General features: G+C 40.0%; 1 pseudogene across 1 annotated transcript; it reads left to right on the forward strand.

Annotated features, from left to right (window-relative positions):
* Positions 1 to 990: 990 nt before the first annotated feature.
* On the forward strand, positions 991 to 6,340 carry LOC311187498 (calponin-2-like; annotated as a pseudogene). The gene is made up of 2 exons: positions 991 to 1,033; positions 5,544 to 6,340. The product of its transcript is annotated as a calponin-2-like (transcript).
* Positions 6,341 to 9,836: the final 3,496 nt, after the last annotated feature.

Below are 9,836 nucleotides of genomic sequence, written 5' to 3' on the forward strand. Positions count from 1 at the left end.
TTATTTGATATTCTGGATGCAGCTTCCTTATCAGATGTGTGATTTGCAAATATATTCTCCCATTCTATAGATTTGTTTTTACTTTCTAGATTAGTGTCTTTGAGCATAAATGCTCTTAATTTTGGTGAATTCCAACTTATCTTTTTTCCCTTGTAACGCTTGCATTTTGGGTGTCATTTCTAGATTCCATCACTAAATTTGACATCACTCAGATATACCTTTCTATTTTCTTCTGAGGATTTTAAAAGAATTTTAGCTTACAGTTAGGTCTTTGCTCCATTTTGAGTTAATTTTGTATATGGTTTGAAGTAAAGGCCTAACTTCTTCCTTCTGCTTGTGGTTGTCCAGTGGTCCCAGTATTGAATTGTCTTGGCACCTTCCTTGAAAATCAATTGATAAAAATGTAACAGTTTATTGCTAGATTTTCAATTCTATTCCATTATGCATATGTCTATTCTTATAACAGTACCATGGTCTTGATTGGAGTAGTTTTCTATTTGATTTTCTTTCCCATCACCACCACCAATATATTTACTGAAAATACTTTAAAAAGATTTTTGTATGGGCCTCCCTGGTGGTGCAAGGGGTTAAGGTGCAACCTATGGAGCTATCTGCAGGCACTGCAGTGCAAGTTTGATCCCTGACCAGGGAGTTACTCACATGGTGCAGCAGACCTCTCCTGGCTTGCCCACTGCTCCCCTCAGTGGTTGGTATATTTCAGTCAGTCTGCCTGTTCTGCTCCCCACTCTGTCTCTGGTGAATCCTCTCACCCCACACACCTGGCCTATACCCAGTTCTTGTATGCATAAATAAATAAATCTTTCAAAAAAAGAATTTTGTATGTGCTTTTCCCAGTTTCCTCCCATCTACCATTATTTTTTATAAAGTCTATCTGATTTTTGTGTTAGAATGAGTCCTCAAATTTCTTCTTTTTCTACTTTAAGTTTCCATCAAAGAGACTGAAATTTCCTTAAATGCCTAGAACCAATAATGCTCCTAGGCTTTGCAGAGAACTCCACAATATCAGCTGAAAGTGAGTCCTTGCAGCCTTCCCATGTCTTTCCTGGACTTGAGCACAGCCTGGGGCTTGTCCGCAGTCTATGCATGTGCACGTCTTAGATGCTCAAGAAGGTATTGAAGCTTTTCAAAGTCCCCTATAGAATTGCATTCTATAACTTCTCTTTTTTCATTCTTTTTGGTGTAGTTTTCTGTTTGCTCCAGTTGTCATCACTACCTCCAACAGCTGCACTGTTCAACAATTGCTGCTGATTATTTTCACAAATACCTCTAAAGAAGACCTGTCTGCACTTAGTGAAGTTTGACTCTGGTCAAATAAAGACAAGCTATGAGAATGGGGTTTCCTTGTATCTGCCAGACAGATCACAAATGACAATTTCTTGACAATGGCGCTTTAAGTAGCTCGTAATACATTCTGTCCCCTTCCAGTGCTTGCTAGGCTGTTGATTTTCATTATGATTGTGGGACTGTTGGAATGGGAATAGTGATAGTTAAAATGCCAAAAACTCACTGTCCTTTATGAGATTTCATCATTTTTCTTGAATTGTTAAAAATCTTTGGCAAATTTCCAGAGTTCTGAAAATGTTGCTTTTGCCCTTTTTGCCAGCATTCTCATGCTTTTATGGGGGGCTGGCTTTGTAGAGGCCCTTCCCTGCTTTCCTGCTGATGTACCACTGTTAATCTACTCTCGATTGCGATCTGTGTTCCCATTTCACTTGACCTTTCCCTGATACTTGATACCCCAAATTCAATATGTTTTAAATAGAACTAATAGTCACTTACCACAAATTTTCTCCTCCTCACGTCCCTGCTAAAAACTTCACTTCAAGGCCTGAGAAAATTAAGCTGGCAAAGCAGATGGAGAAGTCATTAGAATGATAGTAGAATCTAATTATAATTATCTATGTTAATCTGGTACTGCTGGGTGTGAAAGGAGTAAAAAGATTAAGAGTTGAAAATTTAGGAATTTGACTCACAATAAGAATAACATCAGACTCCTTTGCCTTTTAGTATCTGAGTGAATATAATAATTCCATCATCTATCCAATTAATTGCTTGCTCCAGAGACCAAGGGACTTGTGACCTATCATACTGAATTTCCTGCACATAGTAGGTGTTCAATAAATTTCTTTTTAATATCATGCAACTTAATTAAGTAAATAACATAAATAGATTTCTTTTATTCTCTTTCTCTCTTCTCCCTCCCACCCCAGAAATCTAATCTCCTTCCCAGCTGGAAATGGAGATGTTTCCCAAAAGTCATGAATATAATTACCTTTTTCAATATTTCATTGACATGTCAACTTAAATTATATACCAAAGAGAGTCAAAATTAGAGTTTGGTATGGGATATAAGTTTCAATATGATTTCATGTTACCTTGCGGGAATTCAATAAATATTAATTGTGCTGGGAGTCAAACTAGCAAGTTTGTTATTGTCCAATTTTTACATTTTATAGAACTTGACACAAACCACTGGAAATCAAGGATAGGCATCTATCACAATAAGACAAACAACAAAATTATTAAATAGGAAATTAAGCCATGAATATGACCTAAAATGTTAAGTCCCTCACTTAGGTCTTTAAGAAAGTTTCCATTGAAAGTCTCAAGACAGATTCATATGACACACACATATATATAAACTGCTTTTGATGGTGAAATTTTTTCACATTTCTTTACTATTTCTGTGTGTGTGTGTGTGTGTGTGTGTGTGTGTGAGAGAGAGAGAGAGAGTAGTCATGTTTGAATATGTCTATCTTCTCTGTTTACTCCTCAAGCTAAAAACTATAGACTATGCCAATGGAATATAAAAGAATAAATGAAAATTCATTAACAGACACCAAGTATAAAATACTTAAAAGATTTAAACTCTACTTGTAGTTGCTTGTTTTGTTTTCAGAGCAGGGAAGAAGTAAATATACTTCTCTGAAGAAATGAATTAATTGGAAAATAAATGTTCATTGTTTCATGAATGATTTTTTTGGTTAAAAAGTAAGTGAAAATAGGATACAATGTGTTATATTTAAGTATATAATGTTTGTGTCTTTTTAAAAGATTTATTTTTTTTTATGCATAGAAGAACTGGGGTGTAGGCCAGCAGTGTGGGGGCTGAGAGGATTCACCAGAGACAGAGTGGGGAGCAGAACAGGCAGATCCACTGAAAAACACTGCTGAGGGGAGCAGCGGGAGAGACAGGAGAGGTCTGCTGCGCCATAGGTGGGTTAACTCCCTGGCCAGGAATGGAACGCCAGGCTGTTGCGGTGATAGTGCTGAGACTTAACCCTTAGGCTCCAGGGAGGTCCCTAATGTTTGTGTCTTTTGCAAAAACATAATTGAGCACACTGTGTAATGTGTTACTTAATGTCCCCTATTAAAAGAAAGATTTTTTTCTATCCACGCCTTGTTATAACTAAAGACATTCATTGGTAGGTGTCATGTGATATATACAGTTGCTGAGATAACAAACTGTACACCTGAAACTTATACAGTGTTGTAAAGTAAACTTAACTTCAATAGAAAAAAATATATGCAAGAATTAAAAAAAAATAGTCAATTAGATCCTTAGGGGGAAAAAGTCCTGAGGCTACAGTATTACAAATTTACTGGTTAAAGACATGTCTTGCCAAGGTTCAAGCACAGTACTTTTTCATTTTTCTTTTTAACAAGGTACAATTTTTAAAAAGTAAAGTGCAGAGATCTTAAGTGTACACAACTTGATGAATTTGTGCCCACACCAAGACACAGAACACTGGCAGCATCTACTAGATTCCTTCAAGTCCTTTCTCTATCAATACCTCATGCAACATAGATTAATCTTGCCTGGTTTTGAATTTCATGTGACTGGACTCATACCATGTCTACTGTTTTGTATGTGGATCCTTACACTCCACGTTATCTATCTGTTTGCACGTGGTGATAAATTATTTTTTCAGTTTTGGCCTATATGCCCTCATGTGAACATAGCCTAAGCCATGTACCCATTCTGCTACTGATGGCCATTTGCCTGGGTTTCCAGTTTTGGACTATTTTGAATACTGCTCCACAAACATTCTTGGACATATATTTTGTGGACATAATCACACATTTCTGTTAGGAATAGAACTGCTGTGTCCCAGGCATATGTATATTTAGCTTTAGTAGATACTAAAAACAGTTTTCTGAAGTAATTGTACCAATTTTCATTTCCACTAGGAAAATTAAGGAGAGTTCCAGTCTCTCTACATCATGTACCTTGTTTTTTAATGATCTCATTCAGGAACACAGGGCCACTTTATTCATTTGAATTTTATTAGAAGCCAGTTTTTAAAAATCACATTTCAATTAATTCTGAACCAATTTCAGTCAGTGGTCCGAGGTGATCCCAAGTATATGATCCTTTACAACTGAGACACCCAGCTTTTTTTTTCCCAATGGAGATGGTGATACAGACTCTTATAACAAATTCTTTTGCCCCATAGTTCTGCCATAAAGAAAACCCCAATTAAAATATTTTTGTAAATACCCAATCTATTTAAAGAAAATACACACATTGAAGGAAATTGGTTAGTATGCAGGAAATGAAAGAACAGACCAATTGCATCTTTGTGATACCCAAATAATCAATTTGGAAAGTAAAAACTTAAGTACAATGCTCTTTAGAATAGGCCAAGAGCTCTTTGGTGGGTCTAGGTCTTTCATTTTGCTTTTTATTTAATTTTTGAGACAAACCTTTCTCAGGGTCACTACAGTGCATGCAGAATTTACACTTTGCAAACTCTTCACCTGATCTCAAATCTCATGGGAGTGGTTGAAGAAGAAAATCAAGCACAGACTATTATCCTGCAATCTTCACTGAGGGTCACGGTAATTTCATAATGCAAAATGCTGAGTTTAATATGAAACTTTTAGGCCATTATCACCAATCAGGCTCCTTATAGTCTAGCTCCAACTGTTAATAAGTACTAGTTTAGCATAATCATTATTTTTGCTTGCTTTAAACAACATATACCACAAACTGGAGAATGTCCACTTAATGTATCAGCATAATTAGATGGCATTTAAGTATACTTACTTCTGAAGAAAGCTGTGGCTTTGCATAGTAGTGACAAGATAAAACTGTTGAACAGATAAAATTGTTATCCATGGTTCATTGGAAACTTTGGAAAACAATCCTAATCTGCTCCCATCCAGCCAATTGAAGGTTCAACAAGGAACCCTCATACAGGCTTTCCACTGAGATTAAGAACTGACTCTTGGGGCCTCCCTGGTGGCGCAAGGGGTTAAGACACAACCTATGAAGCAATATGCAGCCACTGCAGCACAAGTTTGATCCCCGGCTGGCCAGAGAGCAACCCACATGGCGCAGCAGGCCTCTCCTGACTTGTTCACTGCTCCCCTCAGCAGTGTATTTCAGTTAGTCTGCCTGTTCTGTTCCCTACTCTGTCTCTGGTGAATCCTCTCAATCCAGCCGTGGGACTTTGCCTCCTTTTGAGGGCCATATTTGGACAGGAGCCAGTTCTCTCTCTCTTTTTTTTTTTTTAAAGATTTATTTATTTATGCATACAAGAAGGAGGCAGAGTGCCATGGCTGGATTGAGGGACTCAACAGGTCTCTCTGTCAGCTCCAACTTCCAGAAACTTCTGGAGGATGGGATTGTACACACTCAGGCATAAGTTGAAGCCCAGCTCAGTGCCCAAGATCCATAGCTTTGTGCAGAATTTGCACCAGCTAGAAAAATTCTCCAGCTTCATCAAGGCTATGGTTAGCTATAGCATGATCTCCAGAGAGTGGGAACATGACGCAGGTGCAGGTGTCTCTTGCCCTCAAAGGGAAGGCCAAGACAAAGGGGCTACAGAGTGGCATTGGTGTCAAATATTCAGAGAAGCAGGAGCAGAATTTTGATGACATCACCATGAAGGTGAGCCAGTATGTCTTCAGGCTCCAGATGAGCACTGACAAGTGTGCCAGCCAGTCAGGCATGACAGTTTTATGGTATGGGAAAACATCTGTATGAGCCCAAGAACCATATCCTAACACCCATGAAGCACTCAATCATCACTCTTCACAAGGGGATCAACAAGCATGCTATCCAAGTAGGTACGATGGCACCTGGGACCCGGAAGGCCATCTATGACAAAAAAGTGGGGACAGACAAGTGTGACAACTCCTCTATGTCCCTCCAGATGGGCTTCACACAGGTCATCAACCAGAGTAGCCTTGTCTTTGGCCTGGGCTGGCAGATACATGATCACAAATACTTCCCATAGGCTCATTGGCTGATGGGGCTGCAATAGTTGAGTGTCCAAGCCTAAGAGAGGCCCCGGAGCATCCTTCCTACTAGCAGAAGGAGGTGCCCAGTGGCCGGGGATCGAACTGGCGCTGCAGAGGCTGCGGGCAGCTTCGCAAGTCAGCGCTCAACTGCTGCGCCACCGGGGAGGCCCAACTGAGGCATTCTTGTGGGTGAAGTGTTGTTTGTCCCCCCACATCATCACCCCAACTGAGTTTTCAGGTTTTTCTAGGTTTTCTTCTTCTTCTTCTTTTTTTTTTTTTTCTATATGTCCCATTGCTGCCAGTCAGGGGTCTGTGTGGGAGGGGTTAAGGTGCTGCAGGGAAGCAAATTTCCCAACAGGCTCTGGGCAGAGGTGTAGAAGTATGAGTAAGAAACCTGGGTCTCAAATACTGTCCTATTGCTTTTCCCACTCCTCCCTTTTCTCCGCTCATCAGTTTGTGGTTTCTGTATCCCTCAAAGTTTCAGGCAGTTTTAAGGAAAGAAAAAAAAAAATTAATGAGGAGAATGCAGTGGGATGGTGGAGGGAGGTACTAAGAGGGAAGTAAGTTGTCTGGGACAAGGCCATAGTCCTGAAATATCTTAGGTGTCTTGAGAATGAATTTCCCCAACATCCTCAGACCACCAACCCTGGCCCTTCCTAGGGACCCAGTGGCCCAGACAGGACTATGGCATTCTGAGTAGTTGAGGCAAAGCTAGATCCCCTGTCTCCTTTACCTTCTACTGTTACCATTTCCCTTTCAAGAACTACACAGCAACCCCCACCTCGAGGCACTCCAGGAGACCAGCCCATTACCACATCATGAGATAATATGGTGGCACAGGGGTTGAAGTTTCAGCACTATCAAGCTATCATCAGCCACTGTGGCACGAGTTCAATCCCTGGCCAGGGAGCTAACCCACATGGCATAGCAGACCTCTCTTGTCTCACCCACTGCTCCCCTCAGCAGTGTATTTCAGTAGATCCACCTGTTGTGCTCCCCACTCTGTCTCTGTTGAATTGTCTCACCCCCTGCAGCTCTGGCCTATACCCCAGTTCTTATATGCATAAATAAATAAAAATAAATCTTTAAAAAATTGCAAAAATAAAGAAAAGGAAAAACAATCCTGATTTTGGAATTATTTCTTAGACATTTTTATTGCTCATCTAATCACACTGATTATAAATAATATGCATATGCCTTAATTTATGCATTTCCTCTTAATATATAAGGAAGACAATGGTGTGAAATTGTATCTTGTGTCATGTTTCACTCTATCACTTAACATTTGTTCATTTACCAAATGTCATTTGGTTGTGTCTTCTGTGGATATAATACTGATGACCCAATCATTGTAATGGGGAATGCCTGAGATGAATTCTCTTTCCTCATGAGTTTTTTTTTTTTTTTAAGATTTATTTATTTACACAAGCACTGGATATAGTCAGAAGCGCGGGGCGGGGGGGGGGGTGAGAGGACTCACCAGAGTCAGAGCAGGGAACAGAACAGGCAGACTGATGAAGTACACTGCTGAGGGGAGCAGCGGGTGTGGCAGGAGAGGTCTGCGCACCATGTGGGACCCTCACTGGTGGCCGGAGATCGGCTGTGGGCAGCCTCGCAGCCCAGCGCTCAACCGCTGTGCCACCAAGGGAGGCCACTCATGAGTTTGGTTTTTAAATTGAAGTTCTTTCTTCCCAGGTTCCACCAGAGTCACATAATATCCAGCAGTACTGAAGGAAGGAAGGACTTAAAGTATATATCATCTTTAATACCTCTACGCACTAAATTCTGCCTTTGGAAATAGAAACACCTCCAAAAGATACACACAATTTGGGCTTCAAAATGCTCAGCTTGTGTCTGTCCCATAAAGATCCCTTTAGCAGTTTATCTCATTAACAGCCCTTTGTGCTCATCAGTTCAGGCTGTGTTTTCCCACTGGGATATCACTTACAGTGCCCTAAACATATTTTTGTAATATTCACCTGACAACATCAGCTGAGAGAAAAATCTTCAGACTGTAGAAGAACATCAGGAGGCCATGAATTCTTAAACAACATACCAAATTACAAAAATGTGTATCTCTTTGAAAATATCCTTAACAATAATTAACCAGAAAAAGAAACAGTAACTAGCTCAAGGAATTTGACTCACTACCCCCTCCTCTGTTAAGGGATATTGGGGAACATTCCTGTGATGGTCAGGCTTCATGATTACTGTTTACCTTGGGGAGAATAGTTTTCATCTTTTGAGGTTCACATTGAAGCAGAAATAAGCTAATCAAGTATCATCTTGTAGAAGGTCTCATTTAATGAACAAATAAAAATGATTTATAATTAGTACACATGCGTGCTCTTTTAATGAGACTGCACCAAAAAACAATCTATTCCCTTAATAGGTAAATGAATAATTTCTCTTCTAATTTCCTTTAACACATTCATTTCTTCAACAAGTTCCTCTTCCATTGCTTTATAAAACAAGCCTATGTTTTTGCTAGAACTTCTGTATAATACTTTATACAGAGTGCATTTTATTCTACTGAGATCATGGAGATGCCTTTTGTGATAACATGGAGCACACATTAAATCTATAGGAGACCCCTAAAATGATGTTGGTACACAGGCTGGCCTTCTCTAGATAGCATTTCATTGATGTCTAGGTCTTTGCTACTCAAACTGACTCAAATTATGGTCTTCAGACCATCAACTCTAATATCACTTAGGAACTTCTTTGAAATTCTAGAGCCCTTAACCACATCTTCTGAATCGCAATCTTGTGGTGAGGTGGAGGACAAGTAATCTCTGTTTTAACAAATATTCTAGGAGAATCTTGTTGTCATTGCTGGGCACACTTCTAGTGTCAGGACATATATATCTGTGTGCTGATACACTTATTAGCACTTACTAGGTTCTTGGCAAAATTGCATAGAAAATTCTAATTTGGGGCCTCCCTGGTGGCACAGTGGGTTGAGCACAGAGCTGTGAAGCTGTCTGCAGCCTCTGCAGCACGGATTCAATTCCCCGCTGGCCAGGGAGATTCCCACATAGCACAGCAGAACTCTCCTGTCTCGCCCAATACTCTCCTTAGCAGTGCATTTCAGTCAGTCTGCCTGTTCTGTTCCCCACTCTGTCTCTGGTGAATCCCCTCACCCCGTCCACTTCTGGCCTGTACCCCAGCTCTTGTATAAATAAAATAAATATCATCATATGGAATGACCTGCCCATGCTCAGAGAGCTCAGGAGACAAGGATCGAGAACAGACCATTGTATAAGGAAACCCAGGGGGAAAAGTAAGGGAGATGATGCAGATAATGAGGTGGACCCTCCCAGATAGAGATGTCAGAGAAAGCTGTGATCTATTTTATCCAAGAGGTCTGGTTATTTCTATGGTAATGAGCATTGTTCAGTATGTGGATGTATTGGTCCAATCTGATTTTCTTGGGCCTGTCTATAATATCAAAGAACACAGCAAAAGAATAAAATACACATAAAACACAGTTACTGTCCTTCAGCATGAGTCAGCAGACAATGCAAAGACACTAACGAATAGCAAGAACGTCCAAAATAATAGTC

This window comes from Talpa europaea, assembly GCF_964194135.1.
Source record: "Talpa europaea genome assembly, chromosome: X".
In the NCBI taxonomy this organism is placed as follows: Eukaryota; Metazoa; Chordata; class Mammalia; order Eulipotyphla; family Talpidae; genus Talpa; species Talpa europaea.